We start from the raw sequence: 20,979 nt of genomic DNA on the forward strand, positions 1-20,979 counted from the left end.
AGCAGATACATCTAATTTATTTCCTCTTTTCTGTTTATAAGGCACACTCATCTGCCAGACCTGGAAAATTGGCTGCTTTGAAACAATGTGTTCTTAGAAATCCATGTGGCTCTTTTAATGCTGTATTATTCAGTAAGTGCTTATATATTGACTGTTAGTTGCACTCATGACTTGCTAGGGTTCAAAGTTAGGCTGACTGAGCTTTAGTTCTCCAGCAGCCTGTTTTTGTCACCATTTTCAAATATAAAGACCGTGGGCAGTCTTCTGGGGCCTCTTACATGAGCTCTGAAAAAGCATCCCTAATAGGCCTAACAGCAGTCTCTGAATCATCCAGTACTACTGCTGGCACAATGTGCACAGTATTAAGCCAAAATATTAGAGAAACTGTGTCACACTATGTTTGACATTAATGTTACGAAAAGCATTCTTCCTCACCATTACTAATGCATATTATTATCTTTAGGGATTAAACAGGAACAGTGGCAGCCAAGGGAAAATAAACAACTTGCAACCATGAAGGTTATGCCTGTGGAATGGTACAAAAGGACCAAAGAGACAAATCTCTTGTGAGAAATTCTTCACACATTTCAGCCTGGATCTGGCTCCATTCACCTCCAGGGTTTCATTAATGTTCTCCCTTTTCCCTGGGGTTATGTGAAAGAGGAAATGAGATAACGCCCAGTCGGTCCTTGTTGCAGTGTTCCAGCCCTTTGAACAGCACTCAGTCAGTCACTCAGTCAGGACTCACTTAGTCACACTGACTAACACCATCGGTAGCTGCTTTCCTCCCACACTCGCTGGCAGGGGCCCAGGGATCTCCCCTCCCAGGCGTGCTGCCACCAACCCGGGGCCAGCTGGCCGCTGCCGGCCACCCTGCTTCCCTCTGTCGCACCTCCCTTCTGCTACTCACTGTTCCACCCATCAGGAGTCAGGAATACAAAGGACTCCTTTCCCCCTCTCCTCCCAATGATACCAAGTAACTTGGGCTTGGCATTGTCTCACCGGGACATTGCAAGGGCTTGCCCCACTCCCCAGCCTTCACAAAATGCAGGCAGCGGCTTGGCTTGTAAAGGAAGCCCTGCATCCACAGCACTCACAGACATTAACTTCGTCCTTGAATCTCACAGCCAACTCAGGATTCTCTGGATGAAGGATCAGCCAAGGTGATGTCCGTCTGGACTTGCCCACCTGGCCAGGGCTGGACCACAGGGCAGAAGAGAGAGTTGGGGCATAAATGCCTGCCCCAACCTGAGGGAAAATGCACTGCAAAGACTGGATTTCATTCAAGTGTGGTTTGTTCAATGCTCAGACCAAGAAGCTGTACAGAATTATGTTATCTGTGGCAATCCTCCATGCAGTTATGAACTCCTAGATTACTGATCAACTGTAGCACTAAAAAAAAGTTCATCATGCACATTTAAGAACACTATTGGAGGAATAAATGTAGCCATCAGCAGAGGGAAAAACAAGTTATTACATACCAGACCAGTGAAGATGAGCTCAGTGAAACAACTTAATTGTTTGGAGGGGAATACAGTGAGTCACCTTTTAAAATTTCAAGTGTTCTCAGTACAATCTCTCACAAGACTCTAAAGTGCTTTATAGACTCAGAAAGAGTCTGCAGTCTCTCCAGTTCAAAAACCCCACCTATGAATAAGTGTTTGGATTATTGGACTTCCTTCACATTATTAGCTGGATCCCAGTTTGAAGAAATGTGTGTTCCAACATGAAACTGCCTTCAAGATTTTATTACATATTGGTTGGCCTATTTGCATATTTCTCAAGAAACATATATTATTACCACATATGTGTGGCACTGACAACTTCTGCACTCACCATTCACCCTCCCACCTCACCCACCATGGTGCTCTCCTCTCCTGCCCTTCTCCCACCCTATTTTGGGAGACAGAGAAAATGAACAGTGTAAAGACTGTTCAGTGTAAAGAATTCATCTACTCCAAGCAGAAGAATGTTATAAGCAACTAGAAATGTATGCAACATTTATTTCTGAAGGTCATAATAGCCTGAAGTACTTTTATTCAGACAGCCCTTCCTAGTCCACATGTCTGTCTTGTGTATCACTGCAGTAAACCTCAAGAACTACTCCACCCCTTCAGGTCAAGAGCAGTGAGGTCATGGATCTCCAGAAATCACCCTTGTATATCATCCAGTTCCCCTTCTGTCACCCAGAGGGATTGCAGTCTCTGCACACCCTCCCCTCCTTCCCCAGCACTCTCCTCTTCCCTCACAAGTGGCTTATCCAGGGACTTTCCATATGGGTGCTCTTCCAGCAGCACAGCAGGAAGGTGCAGCATTATGTGCAGCAACACAGAAGCACAAGTGTGTGCTCCCAGTTGTAAGGAGCAAAAAAATACCATTCAAAACATAAAACCAAAACAACTTATCTGTAATTATTCACCATAAACATCTTGGTTTTGACCATACAAACATAAACTTTGGTGTAACTTCTACCAGGAACTGTGAAGAATGCCAGTTTGTAGGAAGTCAATGCACATATTGTACATATTTTAAAGCTCTTGCTATAAATTCTGCTTTATGTGACAGTAGCTATGCAATAACCTTCCAAGCTGACACCAGCATCTTATTCTTTTTTTTTTTCCTGAAAAATAGGAGCACTTTACAGCAAAGCAGGGAAGTCTTATCTGCAAGATAAAGTAAGGTACTCCATTCTGCTCGCTGTAACAAAACCAATCATAAAGGGGAAACAAGAATACTTCTATTATAAATCACATTCAATCACCCTACTGCTTAGTACTGAATAATAAATCATAAATAATTAATTTAACATCAACATTTCTTTTGCTTGCAATTCCACCAATGGAATATTAGACATTCTGTTAACTTCAGAATTGTATTCCTGTCGTCGGTTGGACACAAGGTTTTCGGGGTGAAGGAAGAGACAAGATGGGCTCCATGATCAGAAGGCTTGATTTATTAAGTTATGATATATACATCTATTATAACTATACTAAAAAGAAAAAGAAAAGGAGAGTTTCCAGAAGCTGCTAGCTACCTAAGAATAGAAAGTAAAGAATGATCAACAAACCTTGCTCTCTCGGACTTGTGTCCGAGAGAGCTCAGTTCTGGATTGGCTATTATGTCCAAACACTCAATCTGGGCCAATCCAGAACTGACCTGTTGCATTCCACAGAAGCAGATAACCTATTGTTTATGTCTGGTTGCTGAGCTTCTCAGCTTCAGCAGGAAAATCCTAAGAGAGGATTTTTCATAAAAGAAATGTCTGTGACATATTCCTCTTGCAGCTTTACCTGATTTTGCCTGGAAGGAAGAAGGTTGTGTCAAGGCAGTCTGCCATTCCCCAGATGACAACTGCTTTACCTATCAGTCCTCCACTGGCTACTTCCCTCTGCTATGCACAGATCTGACTCTATAGTGTTTAAGCATCTCATGGTCCTTACGCTATTTGTCCTCAAGCACTCCTGTAAGACAAGGTGGTGTGGAACTCAGCTGGCAGCTCTGGAGCTGGGGCAGAGGCAACACCACTATCAAAGATTTGGGAGCAGGAGATGGTGCAGCACAGGGGACCAAATCCTGCTCTGGACTTGCATCCTTGCCTCAGACCACATGAAGTCTGGAGATACACTCTAGCAGAAAGGCTGCTTAGTTAAAAATGAAAATAAATGGAATAGTTTAACTTGAACAAAAGGGAAGGATTTCAAGGCTCTCAAGCAAAACCCTCACTAGCAGCACAGTGCCACCTCAGCTTTGGATTTGCAGCCTGTTTGCTGGCTGGGCTGACTGACAGTCTCTGCATTCAAGAGCCAGATCTGAAAGCGCTGGCTGGCGAACACAGCTAGATGGGATGTCCATCTGTATGTCTGTCCCATTCTTTTTCCTGAGTTTTTACACTAGGCAATATGAAGAGAGGGAATTGCTTCCCTTGCACCAGCAGCCAACTTGGGTGCTCCTGTGGCGGCCATTAGGATGAATTCATGTTCATAACACCACATGGGGTGACACTGAAAATTCACCTGAAGATTATTCATCTGTCATGGGGAGCAAGATCATGCTCCTGCAGCCCACCAGAGGCCATCCTCCAAAGCACCTTGGCAGGCTCCTGTGTTTTCATTTTTGGAGAGGGCAGGGAAGCATTTCTCTAAGAGAAAAGGAGTGGCAGGACGGAAGGAATCCAGGCCCAGAGGCACAGTGGGGTGGATCAGTGGGAAAACCGCTCGAATCACCTCATCTCCACATCTGCTGCACCCTGCCAGCCCTGACAATTATGGCACCACACTTGCTACCCTTGGCCTCAGTCACCCCACTGGCTGGCTGTGCCCCTTCTCCTTTACTTCACTTCACCGTCCTTGATAAGTGGGGCATCAGAAACAGGCATTTCACTTTAGGAGAAGAAAACAGCTCTTTTGCCTGCACTGGGAAACCAGCCAGCTCCCATTCAAATCAAAGGGAAGGATCACGTGGATGCATTTCAATTAACTGCACTGGTGAGGCAGGCTGCAAACAGGCTTCCCATTCAGCCAGACCCCTTCATTTATGTCTTCTGTTGGGGAGGTGGTGGTGTATTCAGCCTCGTTACACAGTGTGGAAAGCTGGGAGGAGGGTGTATTTGCAGAGGGCTGAATTTAGCAGGGCCAAAATCTGGTGGCAAATAAGTGGAAAAGAGAAAGCTTATTTTCTGTCTGCTAGAGCTATGGTCTCCAAATTATTTTGATTGTGTACTTCTATCAGAAAAAAAAAAATAAGCTCGTATTCCCAGTACAGGTATCTTTATTTATTTATAAATAATGTGCATACAGTTCCAACATCACACAAGAAGACTGCAGGGGTTGAAGAGCTGGTTACAGCAACTGTCATCTGCTCGCTGCTATTGGCCCATCACACAGGCTCTTATGCCAGCTCCACCTTCAAATACTCCAGGGCAACTTTCAGGTAGCATCAGTCTCAGGAAGGAAAAAGAAAACAAAAGCAAACATAACCAAAAGAAAAACAGCACAAGGCTTCTTGCAAGCAAGAGTGTGTGCCATTTCTCAAGAATTTTTTTCCCTTGAAAGTAATTTTCAAAGCCTCTGTGGACACCCTTCATGAAAGAATGTGAGGAAGGAGCATTCACAGAGATTCTAAAGGCAATCTAAATATGGGTCACATATGTGTTATGCATATAAAAAATCATGTTCAGATAAATAATTACTATCATGAGTTAGACTTAACAACCAGAAAAAACAAAGGTCTGAAGTCACTACTAACCTACAGTGGGTTTTTGGCACATCATTCGTGCTTCCTCTGACAATGGGCATTCCCATTTCAATTTCTATTTATTTCTAACCGCTATAAAAATAGCAAGTCATCAAGTAATGAAGAACATTAAATACTCAGCATATAAATAAGTAAAAAGGTCAACAACATCACGTGTGAGGTTAGATAAAGGTCATTTTTATTTGTGTGGAAAATATGGCAAGCTTAGAAGAACAAGAGCAGTAACAGAACTAGTATTACAATTATATGCTTATTTTTTTCCTTAATTAATTCCCTTATGGTAAGTTACATGCTTATATCAATGATAGCAATAGACAAAGAAAATTAAAGTACTAGACAGACATTGCTTTAACCCGGAACTTCCACAGGCACTCAAAACTTATGAAATTATTTGAAAATAGTGCTACCATACGGCTCAAAAAAGCCTGATGCACATCTTTCAGAACAACCCTCACCACCCTAATTTGAGCATAAGACTTAGCAGAAGAAATGGAAATGCCCGGATGTTGTGTGTGACAAAAAGTAGAAGAGAATTCTGTGTAATAGATATTTGAAAAGAAAGAAGTTACTTGCAAAATTGACTTTCCTGCTTTCTAAGTAATACAGATCTGCAAGGATGCCAAGCTATTCTGAACACAGCCCATAACAGAATTCATTCCGGACAGCAAAAAAATGCCAGCTTAAACCACCTTTATTTTACTACCATTTTTAGATCATGGTAATGCCAATAACATACAATTACTAATGTTGGTGTATCAAGAAAGTACCAAATTAAATTTTAAGAAGTTTGCTTGTCTATCAGACTCCTTTTTTGGTAGCTCTGATCTGCTACTGAAATATGAGGCATCAGTCCAATGTAAAGAATAAGCCTGAAGGGAAAAAAAAGTCTTTGAGTATTACACCAAAAAAATCAAACAGTTCTTTTGACAGAAAGAAAAAGAGGAAGAAAAGCATTTTCATCTGAATGCACATATGGAAAAACAATTTGGGCTCCTTCAGATTCGGGGGGGGAAACGCAGAGGAAGTTTTAATTTAAAAAAAACCAAACAAAACAGCCCAAGACAACCACACTCAGCAGCCAGGAGCTCGGCCATAGGAGTCCAACTCCTCACATCCTCACAGCATCTCCCATGTGCCCTGCTCCCTGCCTTACCCCAGACCACTCCAACCCTGCCGTGCTGTGAAATGTGAGCAGGGACAATTGGGAGCAAAGCAGAAGTTTTCTGTCATTTTTAGTTTCCCCATGACTGTGACCATGCAACCCAGGAAGAGGCAGTCAGCCAGACTGGGGCCAAAGAAACTCACCAATTAATGCTGGTGCCTGCAACAGCTAGAGATTTAAAACACAAGAATTCCCACCTCGACATGAAGAAGAACCTCTTTACACTGAGGGTGGCAGAGCACTGGAACAGGCTGCCCAAGGAGGCTGTGGAATCTCTCTCTCAGGAGACATTCAAAACCCACCTGGACACATTCCTGTGTCACTGCTCTTGCTGACCCTGCCTTGGTAGGGGGGTTGGACAAAATGATCTCCAGAGATCCCTTCCAACCTTAAGAATTCCATGATTCTGTGATTTATAGGACACATTTATTACTAATTTTTGAGCTTTAAAATAAGGGGGGGCAGTTACAGAAATGTGAAAAGACACTACCCATGCTAACTACTTAAAATGAAACAAAAATAGAAAACCAACAACAAAAAAAAAGGGTGAAAACAAGAATTCAGTAAAATATGTGATATCAGGCATGTACTCTAATTTCAAATCTTATCTTTCAGGCTGGGCCTCTGGCTGTCCTTCTGTGCCATTTCAAGTTACTTAAAACTTCTTGCAGTCATTGCAGATGAAGCAGTTCAGATGGGTTTTGCAGGGAATCTTCTTCCCACAGCACGAAGTGGAGACAAAGGCAGCAAAAGGCAGAGACAGTCTGGGTAGAAAAAGCTGATGCAGTAAGAGAGGACTGCAGATGATGGACGGTGGGAGGGAGGGGAAGGCAATTACCATAATTGGTATTCTGGAAGCCACAGCCCATAAAGGGAAACAATGAAGTTTCATCCTGTAAAATCCAACATCCCACCAAGTCTGAATATGTTCCAGATTTATTAGTGGTTAAGAGTAGATGCTTAAAAGAAAGCACAGGAATTCCAGTAAATGAATTCAAGACAGTAATAAAGCCAGGGAAGATGACATAAACCAGTATTATATGACATACAATATGTGAAATGAAAGTGAGACTCAGGGGAGCACCTTCAAAAAATGGTTGGAGAAATGTTTCTGAACTTCTGCTGACATGAATGAGAACAGCTTCAGATGCTCAGTGTTCCCAAAATAGGACTTGTAACCCAGCCGTCTCTTCCTGGGTTCATTACAGAAAAACAGCTTTTTAATTACCCAGATTTAAATAATCCTGAACTATTCCGTACCTAAGACTTGAAATTAAATCAGATTTTCTCAAAACAAATGCTCGAAGTGGCCCAAAATTCCTTTAAATTCTGTTTTTCCCGTGTCTGTGACTTGCAGCCTATAAATGTCAAAAGCTATTAAAAATAAATTCAAAAATTAAATCAGTCCTCAGTTTTAATCACCAGTGCCAGGAACCATGGAAAAGCAATTATATAGTGGAAAAGGCAAAAGAGAAGAAAGAGAAATGAAGATAAAATTTTCTTGTTGTCAGAACAGCCACAGGATTTCTCACTGAATTCCTTTCAGCTAGGGAAATCTTAATAAATATGTTATTTGTATGTGGATAAAGTATAATAGAAATGCATAGCTTTATTAAGTTTTAAGGAATTAAGATAGGCCAACCCTGCCAATGGCCCATACCTACCCAAAGGAGGGATGAATGTTACTGAGGGGACTGTGCTATGCTGCCATCACCTTCCAGACAGGAGCTGGCGGACAACTCCCTGCTTTTGGGCTCAGAGCATCACCCTCTACCCAGGGAGGAGGCTGCTTTGTCTTCAAGCCAATCATTAATGTGTGCTTTGACTGCTCAAAGGAATCTGCCTAAATACAGAACAATCAGTCCAATCAAGCTGGAAGTGAGAGTATAAAAACAAAAGATTCATAAACCAGATACCACTAAGGAACAAAAGGGGCTGTTTTTCCCTCAAAAGGTAGGAGATGAAATGCCAGTTCAAGAGTACCTCATTGCTGATGCTCTTAAGAGCAATACGTTTGGGAAAGCAAAGGCTTCCTTTGTTTTGTTTGCTGGTTGTGTGTGTTTGTTTTTAAGCTTTCTTTTTCCCAAACAAACAGCAACAACAAAATCTGTATACCATTCCTGGCTTGCCCTCTGACCTTCAGCAAGTTGCCATCTCCCTGGAGTCACAGTTCAGAGATACAGTTTACAGATAGCCTGTTGTTACAGCTTCTTGGGTGGATTCAAACATGCTGCAGCAGGATGATGCTGAGTACCAGTCCACAGAAACTTTCTTACCCTGACCAGATGCTTTAAAAAACAATTGTGACAGGTAACCTGTCCTGCTATAAAATGTACCACCATGAAGTTACCTTTACTCTTCCAACAGGTGGCATAAATTCTGCGCTGTGTGCTCTGCCCAATTAAACACAGGCATCATTTGTGCCTGTGTCTGAGCATGTCCGTCCCACCAAGTGCCATCATACATAAGTGTAAGCCCAACCCTAAGCTGCACTTCACCTTACCAGGGTGCCTGAAAACTACCAAGATTTTTATCTTTCAGAAAGTGGGATAGGAACCAGAGTACCTTATAACCCAAATGAAATCTGCCAGTACTGTTAAATGGAATAAACATATCTAAAAATGCTAGCCCCTTCTAAAAATCCTATTGCAGCACAGTTATTCTTCTCTTTTTACTGACTTTTAGCAATCATTGTACTTAAAGCACTCCCTCTCCCACCCCCTTGACTTTGGGATGCTACAATGGGAATGCTGCAGTGTGAATGCAGAAGTCGTCCAATCATCTGTTTAATATCACATTTACTTGATACTGCAAGGGCAGCAAATCTGCTCTAACTAACATTGCCTTGCAACTATCCTCTTCAGAAACTGGCTTTTCCACAAGTGTTTATAAAGGAGATAATAAAAGGCAGCTCTGAGCAATCCAACCAGGTGCTCAGCACTCAGCAGAAATCACCAGCATAAATTAATTAGAAATGCAAAAAAAAAAAAAATACAACACTCACAGAGACTATGATTTCAGCAACTTAATGGATAAATCATTACAGTTGTCCAAAATCAAATTTAGTTCATAGGGAATAGGGGGATGATACCAAATTAACAGAAATACTGTTTTTACCATTAAATCCCAATGTGCTGTTCTTAATGTCACTGAAAAATACTTGCACAATGCCAACTAAGGCAAGAAACATTGAGAAAGCAGTATAAATTCTCAGAAACCACCTTAGAAACCACAGTGACTTAGACACTATGTTATATTCACTTTCCTTTTTTAACCTGTTCAGTACTTAACTGACTGCCCACAGGTGATTCAGAGCCCCACAGCTTGTGGGATGCATCATAAGTTACTAAAATCCTCCTAACCAAGCTGGTGTATAAATGTCAACTTCCCTGCTGCTCTTTTATTCATGTGTATAATTCACTAACCACTATTACAAGGCACAGCACTTCTCCCCTGCTCTCTCTTTCTTGAATGGTGTTCTCACTTTGTCAAAATTTAACTAGTGCAGAACACCACCACACCATGGGAGTGGACCAAGAGATCCCCTGACCTCACCTCTGCAGAGCCTGGCTCTCAGGCAGGTCACCCGGAGCCCACAATCCACAGTTCCATGGACACCAACTCCACTCCAACCCCTACCCACTCACAGCAGTAACACAACTCACTTACTGTAAAATTCACACCTCAGAGGGGTGTGACTGAGGACACAAAAGCCCCAGTGAACAGGAACCTCCTCCTTGCTTCCCCATCCATAACCACTTTGTTTGCACCAAAGAACAACATGTAGGCCCCCACCAAGTGACCACTGGGCTAAAAATGTAAATTAAATGATACCAGTTAGCAGTACACTGGGTTAATACACAACTTTGTAACACTCCACTGCATAAGACTGAAACCAAACTCATCAGGGCTCTGACCCTAGGAGCAAGCAGACCTGTGGTGATGGTGGCTCACTCTGATTTGCCAATTTTTGTTTTCTTTCACACATTTACATTTGGACGGCCAGTTTCCAAACCATGCAAACCCAACTGCAACACAAAAAAGGCATCACAGAGATCTGCTGAAAAATGCTGTAAGTTAAACTACATAGTTTTATACATATATGTTACAGTGATAATTTTTTAATTAAATTCAGGTCATTTGTATTAAAAAAAAGCTGAAACAGCCTTAGTTAGTATTTATAAAAACAAGTGTAAGGTATACAAAATAGATATCAAATCCAGTGTATGACAACTTCAGCTGAAGACATTTACCTATAGGAACACGGATGTGACACTATAGGCCAGGCATGGTGGTGTCACTTAAGATGTTGGACCCATCTGTGTGATAACCAGCTGCTCTCTTTAAATATGAGAAATCAGATATTAGGATGATATCCTTCTCTTACAAGGCTGACCTTACTGCGCCATCCATACAGAGTGAATTCAGAACAGTGATGGTTTTGTCCCTATACCTCAGACAAAGCAGCAAGGTTTCAAAGCTGATAGAACCAGTTTCCAAGTATTAGCAGGTATTTTGTCTTATTTGGCCATTGATGTTCCACTTATGGACCCATAAGACTAAATCAAGCTCCAAAAAATAGGGCAGTGGAATTCCAATTGGCTTTGAGGAAAATTGGTTAAGACTTGCAGTCTTAACTGTATTAGTTTAACACTCTAACCTCTAGAATTTGCACATTATCAGAGACATTAAACAGTGAGAGGTCAAAAATACAGTCATTTCTTCATCCCTAACAACGTGCTGAAGGTAATCAAACTGGTGTAGAATTTCCCATGTATATGCATACAGTCTTGAGGAATTGTCACAAAGTTTCATTAATCTGTTTCAATTGAAGTTAATAACAGACCCCTGCAGATTTGAAAGGAACTTGATTGTAAGGAGTCATGCAAGCAGTAACTATGCAGACAGCTCTAGTGAAGCAAGCAGTAGCACCCTGGCCAGCTAGCTAGAACTGAGCTCAGTTTGGCTCTTCATAACTACTGAATAAGCCAACAATCCCTGATTTCAGCAGTTTCCTCTCTTCTCCCCCTGCACAGAAGTTATGAGTGCAATTGGTTCACAGCACAGCAGCATGCCTCTGTGATGAAGAGAAAGCCACTGCTGCAGTGTGGGTCGATGAAGCACCGAAGATGTGTGTCCTCTCTAAAAGCACATATTTTTTAGCACAGCAAATGTGTTATTGACAGAAGCAAAGAAACAGGATACACCTGAGCTATTAGGAAATCAAACATCATAGTATACAGGTATTTTTATTACCTTATAGAGGTATAAGGTAATAAAAATACAAGATAATATTAGGTGTAAGGTTATATAAGGTAATAAAAAATGAAAAGATACATAAGAAAAAAAAAACTTTTCTGGTGCTGAGAAAAGGTAGGAGAGGCAGAATTACCACCTGGCGAGGTGGCCAGGAAGGCTCTCACACCCGTGTCACTATGCAGGCTGCCAACTACTGCCTTGTGTTTGGATGCCTCCCGATGCTGCTACTTGCTTTCCTCAACTCCTTTGTTATTTATATTGAGCAAACTTTGCATGTTGGCTCAGGAAGCCCAGGAGGACAGACATGGCAGGAAGGTCTGTAACCTTCACCACCCATTGAGCAACCATTTGGGACTCCTCCCTGGCTGAGCTGTGCCATGCCACACCATCGGCTCTGGTACGCAGCACCCTAACAAGGGGCAGGTGCAACTTCCCAGCATCCAGGACAAAAATATCAAAAGACCATTTGTGGAGGTGACAGACACCAAAGCACCCCTTGCCACAGTGCTTTTGGTGCCACACCATCATCTGCTGAGGTTTTAAAATCTTAATTCCTGATGGTGGATTTCTTGCCTTGGAAGAAGACTTCAGAAGGGGCACCCTGTATTTGTTTATATGCCTGACCAGGCAACTGCTAATAGTAATTTGGAAACAACACCCTATTGCAACACCTGCTTGTACACAATGAACAGAGTTAAGGAATAATTTATAATCACTTAAAAAAAAAAACCAACGTATTTTCTCATGCCACTCTTCTTACCTGTGTGGTTGGTTTAAATATTTTATGTGCCAGATAGATGATGTTACAAAAAAAGCTTATAAAGAGAATACAGAACACACATGCATTCAACCCCCACATAAGTCACGAACTGTGAGGGTGAACCCAGGTCCTGCTAACTGAGGACGTGTTTTGCACTTGAGTTCTTGGCTTCAAGGAAATTAAAATTTAAACTCATAACTTGACCTGAGTGAACTCAAGAATTTAACTTAAAGGCTCTGCATGAGCATGAGGACTGTATTGTCTTCAGACTAAATAAATTGATTATTTTTACTTAGATACATTTCACTGTCTATTAATTTCTGAAAAGGAAGTATGTCCTTTTTAAACATTTTTATGTTCACTTTAAGATAAGAATACTTGAAACAAATATGATCTCCTTGTCCTCCCTGACTTCTCTTAATATCATAAGGAAAAAAGCATTGCAAAAAGGTTTTCAGTTAACGCAATTCTGTTAATGCCCTCGCAACACTTCCACTTGACACCAATTCAGCACCAAAACATGAAATATTGGATACTGACGGCACCAACGCTTTTGCCTTATTAAACTTCAAATCCACGTGAACTTGATACCACAAGACCTCTGTGGTATAAAGAAAAGCATTTTTTTAACTATGGATTTCTTCACAATTAATTTAGGTAGACCCTGCCTTCCTTGCATCTCCAAGACCAGCTCCAAGAACATTAGTATTTAAACCATGAACACAGAGCTGATCTATTATTCTTTCCAAGTTTAAAAAACCTTTTGACTTGGAACTAAGGCTCTGCTCATTTTGCATTTGCTTTCATGACAAAGGATTAATGATAGGTTAAAAAATCTGGACTCAGCAGCTTTTCACTATATTCCCCTCCCACTGCGGTAGGGACAACCAGCAAATATCTGGCAATGCAAACCAAGGAAGGAACGTTAGTCAATATATAAGAGAAAAATCCTCTGCTTGACATTTGTACCATCAACACCCTTCATGCCTACACAGGCAGGACACTAGAAGAGCTTTCAGTGGTGCAGTTCCTCCTCTGGGAGAACAGAGCCCTTCTTCCCACAGAAAACCTCCCACGCCACATTACCACCACCTCAGCCACTCTAGTGACGGCTGGGATGGCTACAGCTGTTGCACTGGGCACACAGTGACTGAAACCCCAGCATCTGCCCCATCCCATCCCATCCCATCCCATCCGTGAACTCTGGTGCTTGTTTTTGCACATGCATGGACGTAACCCTGCTGCATGTTTTTAACTGTGTGCTATTAGACTTAACAGAAAATCCATGATTGAAATCAAGCCACTACACAGCTAAACATTACCAAAATCCATCGGGTAAAAATTATTAGACCACTTTTACCTCAGATGAGACAAAATACTAATTATGTAATCCTGCCTTCCTTGGGAATCTGTCCTGCCTGAAACTGCCTTGAAAAGACATCAGTATCACGCAATGACATTAAACTTCTTCAATGTCTCTTTCAAGTACAAGTTGACAAAGCTATTCATAAATTAATAAATAGCCCAAGGTGAGCAGAAAGATTACTCATGAAACCTGAGCAGTAATGCAATATTACTGTTCCTGGATCCTTTGCCATTTTATCATCCGCTATTATTCTCCCAAGGGTAATGTCAAGGATCCTCTTAACTGTACTGTTTGCCCACCTCTGCATGGTAATGATAAAAATACTGATTTTCACATTTGTGACTGAGATGCAATTTGACACAAGAAGTCCAAATTATTTCCCCCTTGCAGTGCATTAGCAATCACAAGCACAGAGAGCTTCACTCACATCAAAATGAAGCGGCCTCATTAATACGTGACACTGGAAACAGTGCTTCATTTGCCCTGTACTTTTCAAAATGAAGGCCTGGCCCAGCAGCAGATTTTAATACAGGTTGTGGAGAGGATAAGAGAATGGTTTGGAAGACAGGTCTGCCTTGGGCAGGGACATCTTCACCTCAATCGGATGGGTCTGAAGAGCAGCAGCTGCAGGGTGAGATTTGCCTCGGGTACGAGCTGATACCAAGGAGAATCCCACCTTTCCTTGAGAATCCTGACACATGGAACACCCCACCACCCTTGAAAACCCTCAGATCCTCTCCAGGTCCTGCTGGAGAGAAGTTTCATAATTTCTAACCTGCATGAGACAATAAAGAAAATGTGTCTTTCAGTCTTAGACAAAGTTTGGAAATTTTGACCTTCAGGCTTACACCATGTGTAGCCACCAGCAATACTCCAGCCCTCCTCCCTCACTTCATCTCACTGCAAAGCTGTGGCACAACTCATCTCTCCACCACCCAAAGCTAAACCCCACATGGTGACCAGACAGCCCTGTGCCAGTGTCTGAAGACATCCAGCATGGCATTAAGTGAGGCTGTATGAACCATTTCAGAAGGGACATCTCTTGACCAGGATGTCCATGGAGACGGGAGCCTTTTCACTTTGAAAAGAGAGAGATTTTAACCATGAGAGAATTCAACACAGGGGGATTCATCCCAGGGCTGCAAGCCCTTTAGTTCCACCCTCCACAGACTGCCCTGCATCTGTGAGTTTCTTGTATTTTTTAAATGTGAACCTGAAACAGTTCTTCAGAGTTTGAATGAGCAGAGAATCGGCAAAAAGAGTAAGACCTACTGGTCTTTGAATTATTTCAAACAATTAACAATAAACTGCTATTCTTTCTCAGATATGATTACAGAAATCACACGTCTTTGATGCACAATAGCAAATGAGCCCACTAAAGGGGCAAAAGGAGGTAGATTTTTTTCTGAGAGATAAGCACTTTCCTAAGTAACACCTACCCTGAGGATCATATTTATACAACTATTTCAACAAACAAGACTTTTGAAAGTCTGCTATAATCCACTAATAAGAAAAGATCAAAGAAACTAACAGGAAGGCCAGGATGCAATCAAAATATTTGATCAGTGAGCAGTTTTGTATCCAAGCCATAAACGCAAGGGCATTTCAGTGGAAGCTGTGGGAGGAGAAGCTGCTTTGAACACCTGGAGATTATGTGGCCATGGCAGATGGAACCCCTTAGGGGAATCCTCACACCCCACTGCCATCACCGTATCCCTCCCTGCACAGGACAGCAGCAGCACCCACCATCCCCAGCTTCCCATCATTTTCAGTGCAGCTATGTTAAACAACCAAGGGTGGAAATTGTACTCGTTCTCCTAAATCCCACCACCTCCCCCGCTAAAGTTAAATATTTGGCCTTTGGTTTAAACTAAATGGATTTTTGTTTTTCCTTTCAGAGCGGTCTCACGATCTCCGTGTGACCCCGGTGGGAGGACAGAGGGAGGCAAGGAGACCCCACCGTGCACTCAGAGCACTGCCAGAGCCCAGGGAGTGTCAGCCCACTCAGTAGCAGAGATGGGTGCTGCTGAGTTTATTTAATAAACTTTTAAATACTTCCTTTCCCCCTTCCTTTAAGGAAAAAAGAAACTGATATTTTCTGATTTTCCTCCTCACACCTTTTTTTCTTAATACATACTTAGCAAACATTAAACAACTACATATTTGGATGCTACTCAAGCTAAACAATAGCTTTGATAGTTTTATTTTGGAAAGAAAAAAAAGCAAATTCTCACTTTCTTGAAAGGTTTTACTTTTATTTATTTGTATATTCCCTAGGTTATCAGCACATTTCCCTTTGTTTTTCTGAGAGCAATATACATGTCCTTGTAACCAGAGAAGTATGGGAAATTCTGGAAATATCCAACTGTGTATAAACACTTAAAGTTCAGACACTCTAGTACAAAACAAGTACCTCTCTGAAACAAACATCTCCAGATGTTTTAACGTATTTTTATATATAGATAGATATATATATAAGATGTGACTCAGGCACAGAAAGCCAAAAGAATGTTCTCATTTCCTGAGACTGGCTAACAAAAAGGAAAAAAATGTGAATGAAGGAACAAAGATTCAAAAGTCAGCTTTTTCTTAACAGCAGCAGCTTTAAAATGCTCCATTTCAAATCTTTTTTCATATAATCAGAATACTGCCTCTCTCTTGCAACTACATAGACCCACAAAAGGAAGCACAGAAAGGAGAAAAAATGTTTTCTGGGTTGTTTAAAGTACTACAGAAATGTCTCATTAGAGAAGTGCCTGTCCTTTTTTCAGTTCCAGTGAAGCTGATCGACACCTCCCAACAAGCCCCTCTCCCACAGCCTGCCTTGTCCCCAGGACACAGGGGATGAGAAAAAGCCAGCAGCCACGTGCGCTGTGGCTGCCCCACAGCTCTGTCTCTGCATGGAGAGCTCTGCCTGCAAGAGCTCACAGCAGATCTTGTTCCATTTTTTTTTCCTGACAGTACAAGCAGGTACAAACAGCATCCAGCTCCTCTGGGACCTGAAAGCAATGGGTGAAGAAAGCCCATGGGCATCTCCAGATCATGAAGTCTCATCATACCAACAAACGTCAGGTACATTTAAACAGGCATCAAGAGGTGTCACTGTTCTCTGTGCCCTTTCTAACCATAAACTACATGTCAGGAGGGTAGGACACGAGATTTCCTTCCTCTGAATCCTTTGAAGGTGAATTTCTGCAAACCAATTCAGTGAGAGCTATGACACAACCACTGCTGGGGTGGTTTCCCTTCAGACAGAGCAGGAGGGGACAGCAAGCCGCAGAGAGAACAAACCCAAGTGCACTTCCCACAACAGAAAGCAAAATTGCCCAGACAATCCTTCCACAACACCTGCAGGCAGGTAGGTGATCCTTCTTCCAGTGCAACAGAGCATGGACTCCCAACCCTGACACCACACCCAGGGCAGCCAGAAGAAGTGCCCAGACCCAGCCCAGACCACCACCAAACACTGCTCCCTCCTTCTTCAGATCCCCAACATCTTGTCACTGAACTCCACTTTTCACACTGCTCTCTCAAAATGGATATTGCCACCTTTCCAAAGTTCTCTCCCATGGACATCACTGCCACCCACAAAATCAAGGAATTGATCCAGACTGAGACAAAATCAGTTTTAAATCTAGGTATCTACCAATCTCCTTCACCATAGGTTTTCAGCTGGCTCAGGTTGCTGGTGCTGGCACAAGAAATGTTGGGGGACAGGAATGTGTGGGTCACCCCAGACGGTGTAGCACAACCACATGCTAAATTAAAACATCTCTGTAACCATCACTGCCCATAAGAAGAGCAGTTGCCCTGGCATGGCCCATAGATGATCTGTCCTGAAACATAACACTGGCCAGAGCTGGGTCTGGGAAATGGCCACTGCCAAGTGAATCTCAGCCCACTTACAGCAGACCCTAGCAAAAATAAGTTACTTAATACAGCACTGATGTCCATCTCTCTGCCATGAAACACAAGTCTGTCCTGCTACCAACACAGTTCAGAAGAGCACATATGCAAAGCTCAGCAATATGTGCCTATTTGCGAGCATTTCCTCACGAAAACCAGAGGGTTTTGCAAGCAGAGGCTGCTGTGCCAATTCAGCCTTGAATCTGCAGGGGCCTTCCCCCAGCTGTGCCGGTGGCACCCCTGCTCCCCTGCCTGCCAAGAGTATTCTGCATTCCCAAATCAGAGGTGGAGTGTGCCAGGAGACACCGAAGGAGGGCTCAGGGATGCTGTGTTCTGTGAGGCAGGAGGCTGACAGCCAGTTCCTTGCCCTGGCCAGGCAACACCCAGCCCCGGTGGGGATGGCCAGGCCCCCACAAAAGAGTCCTTGCAAAGTAACAAGGGCCCTTTTTTCCCCTCCCAGAGTGGATTTGAAACTAATTCTCTGCATGGTTCCCTCTCCCCACATCAATCCCACAGCTGCTGAATGTCAGTGTGGGGTCTGGACTGAAGCCAGTTTGCCATGTTGTTGCCTCCCAGATATTTGCAGGCATTACTGCATTGCTTTGCTGTGGTCTTTCCCAGTGCCCCCAACTACAATAAAACAACATTAATACAGAAAATCCTTTTAATTTTGAGCACAGCAGCTACTCCATGCTGCTCTGGCCACCCAGGAAATGTTCATAAAGTCATTACAATGCCTTAGCTCCCCAGATGATCCACATCAATTCACCACCCATGATGCAAGAAATATCCCCCCGCTGGTTTTAACTCTACTCTTCACACCAGTTTAGGTTTCACTCAGACAATATCCACCAGTGTGTTCTCAGTTCTTCAAACTATTTAATGCGACCAGTGTTTGAAAAAACCCTAAATCCACATGATTAAGGACCCAGCTTCTCACTGAATTCCACAGAAGTGGCTGGTTTGATTTATTAAAAAATCAAAAAGCGATGAAAGGAAGGATCATCCAAGCTGGAACTCAAGAACCTCTTATTTAACATATAAAGAAAAGCAATCAATATGAAAAATGCAGAGTATAAAACCTCCTCCTGGGTGCCAACCATGCTGTAATGCTATTTTTTATGCACTATAGGGTGCTCCAGACTATGCCATTTTGGCAGAGGAACGTGGTTTCAGGCTGTAGAGGAGGTCCACTTTGTCCATAGTTTGTCATTGGCCACACTATCAGCTTCTGGCATCCTGCATATTGCTGACAGCCTCCAGATGCTGAGACAAATTCAGCAAACTGTTTGACATAAAGAGCTGCTATGGTACACAAAACCATAGTAATTACAAGGAAATTGCAGTACCCTGACTTTCCCCACCAGGCTTTTATCTGTTTAAAAAAAAGAAGTCAGCATTTTCATAGAGTTACACACGACAGGAAGGAAAATGCCGAAATAATTGCAAAGAAGCATCCTAATTGGAAGAAAAATATTAACCCCAGGGCACAGTCCCCTGCTACATTTTCTCTAATTGTCAGACTGAATGAGGATCTTTCACCCTTTCTGCCCCAACAGCAGCAGTGTTAACTGCACAGGCTGTTAAGGGTGACGTGCTCTGTAGCACATCCCGACACGACAAGAACAGCAGACCACGTACACGGCTGGTTGGTTCACACTAGGCATAGCTTAGACAAGGGGAGGCTTTGGCTATGAAAATATGACTGTCAGTTTCATTTCCTTGTCATCAACACTTGCCATCATGGGAAAACCTGACACGAGTAATTTCCCCACTGACTATCCCGCTGCTTTTAGCACAGCTAATAATTAAAGCTTCCCTATATTGAAAAGTAATAAAAGATTGCATTATGCTACAGAGTGAAACACTTTTGAACTGGGCTTTGGAGGAGAACAAAGCATAGACAAATCAGGATGTGTAACCTGACACACAGCATGAAGCCACAATTGCAGGAGCTGAAAAGATTGCCTTAAGTGCTCCAATAATAAATATTTCACTGCAACTTGAAGAAGAATTTGTTAACTGTGCAAACCACCCTCTGTATATTGCAGACCATTAATGGTTCCCCTGCAGTAACTGTATGGAACAAGTTCTAAGAAAAAGACCTTCACACTACAACTGAGACTAAACCACAGCACCACATTTAGCTTCTTATTTAGAATCCCCTATCAGAGCCAGTAACACCATGAAGTGCGCCCATTTTTCAGCTTCACAGTCTACAGTGGAATAAGAACTGTAAATCCAGTGAGTCTGTACTTGTTTTTCAACTATAGTTATACTTGGAGTAAAGAGGACCTGGCTTTTTCCACTATTTTGCTGCATGCTGGCCTGTATTTCTTGCTACAAAGAAAAACTCTGTTTGTTCTAGGAAACTACAAAAGCTTAAGATAATAATGGCTCTGAATGGAGAAGCTAATGTTTTTCTCTGAACCACATATGAAACTTATTCCAATGATAACACATCAAGATGAGTTCAGCACAACCAGCTGAAAAAGCTGCCTGCAAAACTCAGAGGACATTTATAAAGCAAGCAGGCATTGCCACAACGAGCTATCAGCCCCAGGCAGCACACCAAGCAATCCTGAAAGCCCACCCAGCATCGAGCCTCTGCACATCCCTCCTTACCCAAATCCCTCTCTTCCAGGACAGAGTCTGGTCTCCCAGCGTGATTCCGAGTGAGAAAGCTGTGCCTCAGTAAGGACTGTGCAAGTGACAGCACCAGCCTCCCAGTTCCTCTAGTTGCAAAACAAAAGCCACAGGAGTGGCTCAAGTTCAAAAAGCATCCATAAAACAAAGGGAGAGGGAAAAAAAAAAGTTAAAAAGAAGAGTATTTCCTTGCACATACCTGCTGACCAGATGTCTGCTGCTTTTCCGTATACCAAATCTAGAGAGACCTCTGATCAATCTTTCCTTTTTTGTTTTCTTCACTAAAACTCAGATTACTTAAACTCTCTAAATCAGACCCAAAAGTCAAGATACAAAACCCCTTGGGAATTTCAGCCTGTGGAGGCCTTTGAGATCACTTTACATTTTGTCAAAAGGTAGGTTTGAATGAAATAGTCACATTTTTAGTGGGTTTTTTAAACCCAAAGAATCAAAACAAGAAAACACACTAATTTTTTAATTTTCCCTCCTTGTATTTTACAAAATCAAAATGCATCTTCCAAGAGCCCTTTTGTTTTGACTTTAGTGGACTGGAATTGTCTATAGAAAACCCCCTCTGAAGGAGCTGACTCCACAGCCTCTCGCCACCGTGCCACCCTGCCAGATGAG

The 20,979-nt window shown here is 42.5% G+C and overlaps 1 protein-coding gene across 1 annotated transcript in view; it reads right to left on the reverse strand.

Moving 5' to 3' along the window:
* Positions 1 to 20,753, reverse strand: part of LIMS1 (LIM zinc finger domain containing 1) — a 67,455-nt gene extending 46,702 nt beyond the window's left edge. The window contains exon 1 of the mRNA XM_030971355.1: positions 20,332 to 20,753. The gene's annotated coding sequence lies outside the window, so the exon portion shown is untranslated. The remainder of the gene's footprint in view (positions 1 to 20,331) is intronic.
* Between the last annotated feature and the right edge of the window lie 226 nt (positions 20,754 to 20,979).

Source organism: Camarhynchus parvulus, chromosome 1 (assembly GCF_901933205.1).
Source record: "Camarhynchus parvulus chromosome 1, STF_HiC, whole genome shotgun sequence".
In the NCBI taxonomy this organism is placed as follows: domain Eukaryota; kingdom Metazoa; phylum Chordata; class Aves; order Passeriformes; family Thraupidae; genus Camarhynchus; species Camarhynchus parvulus.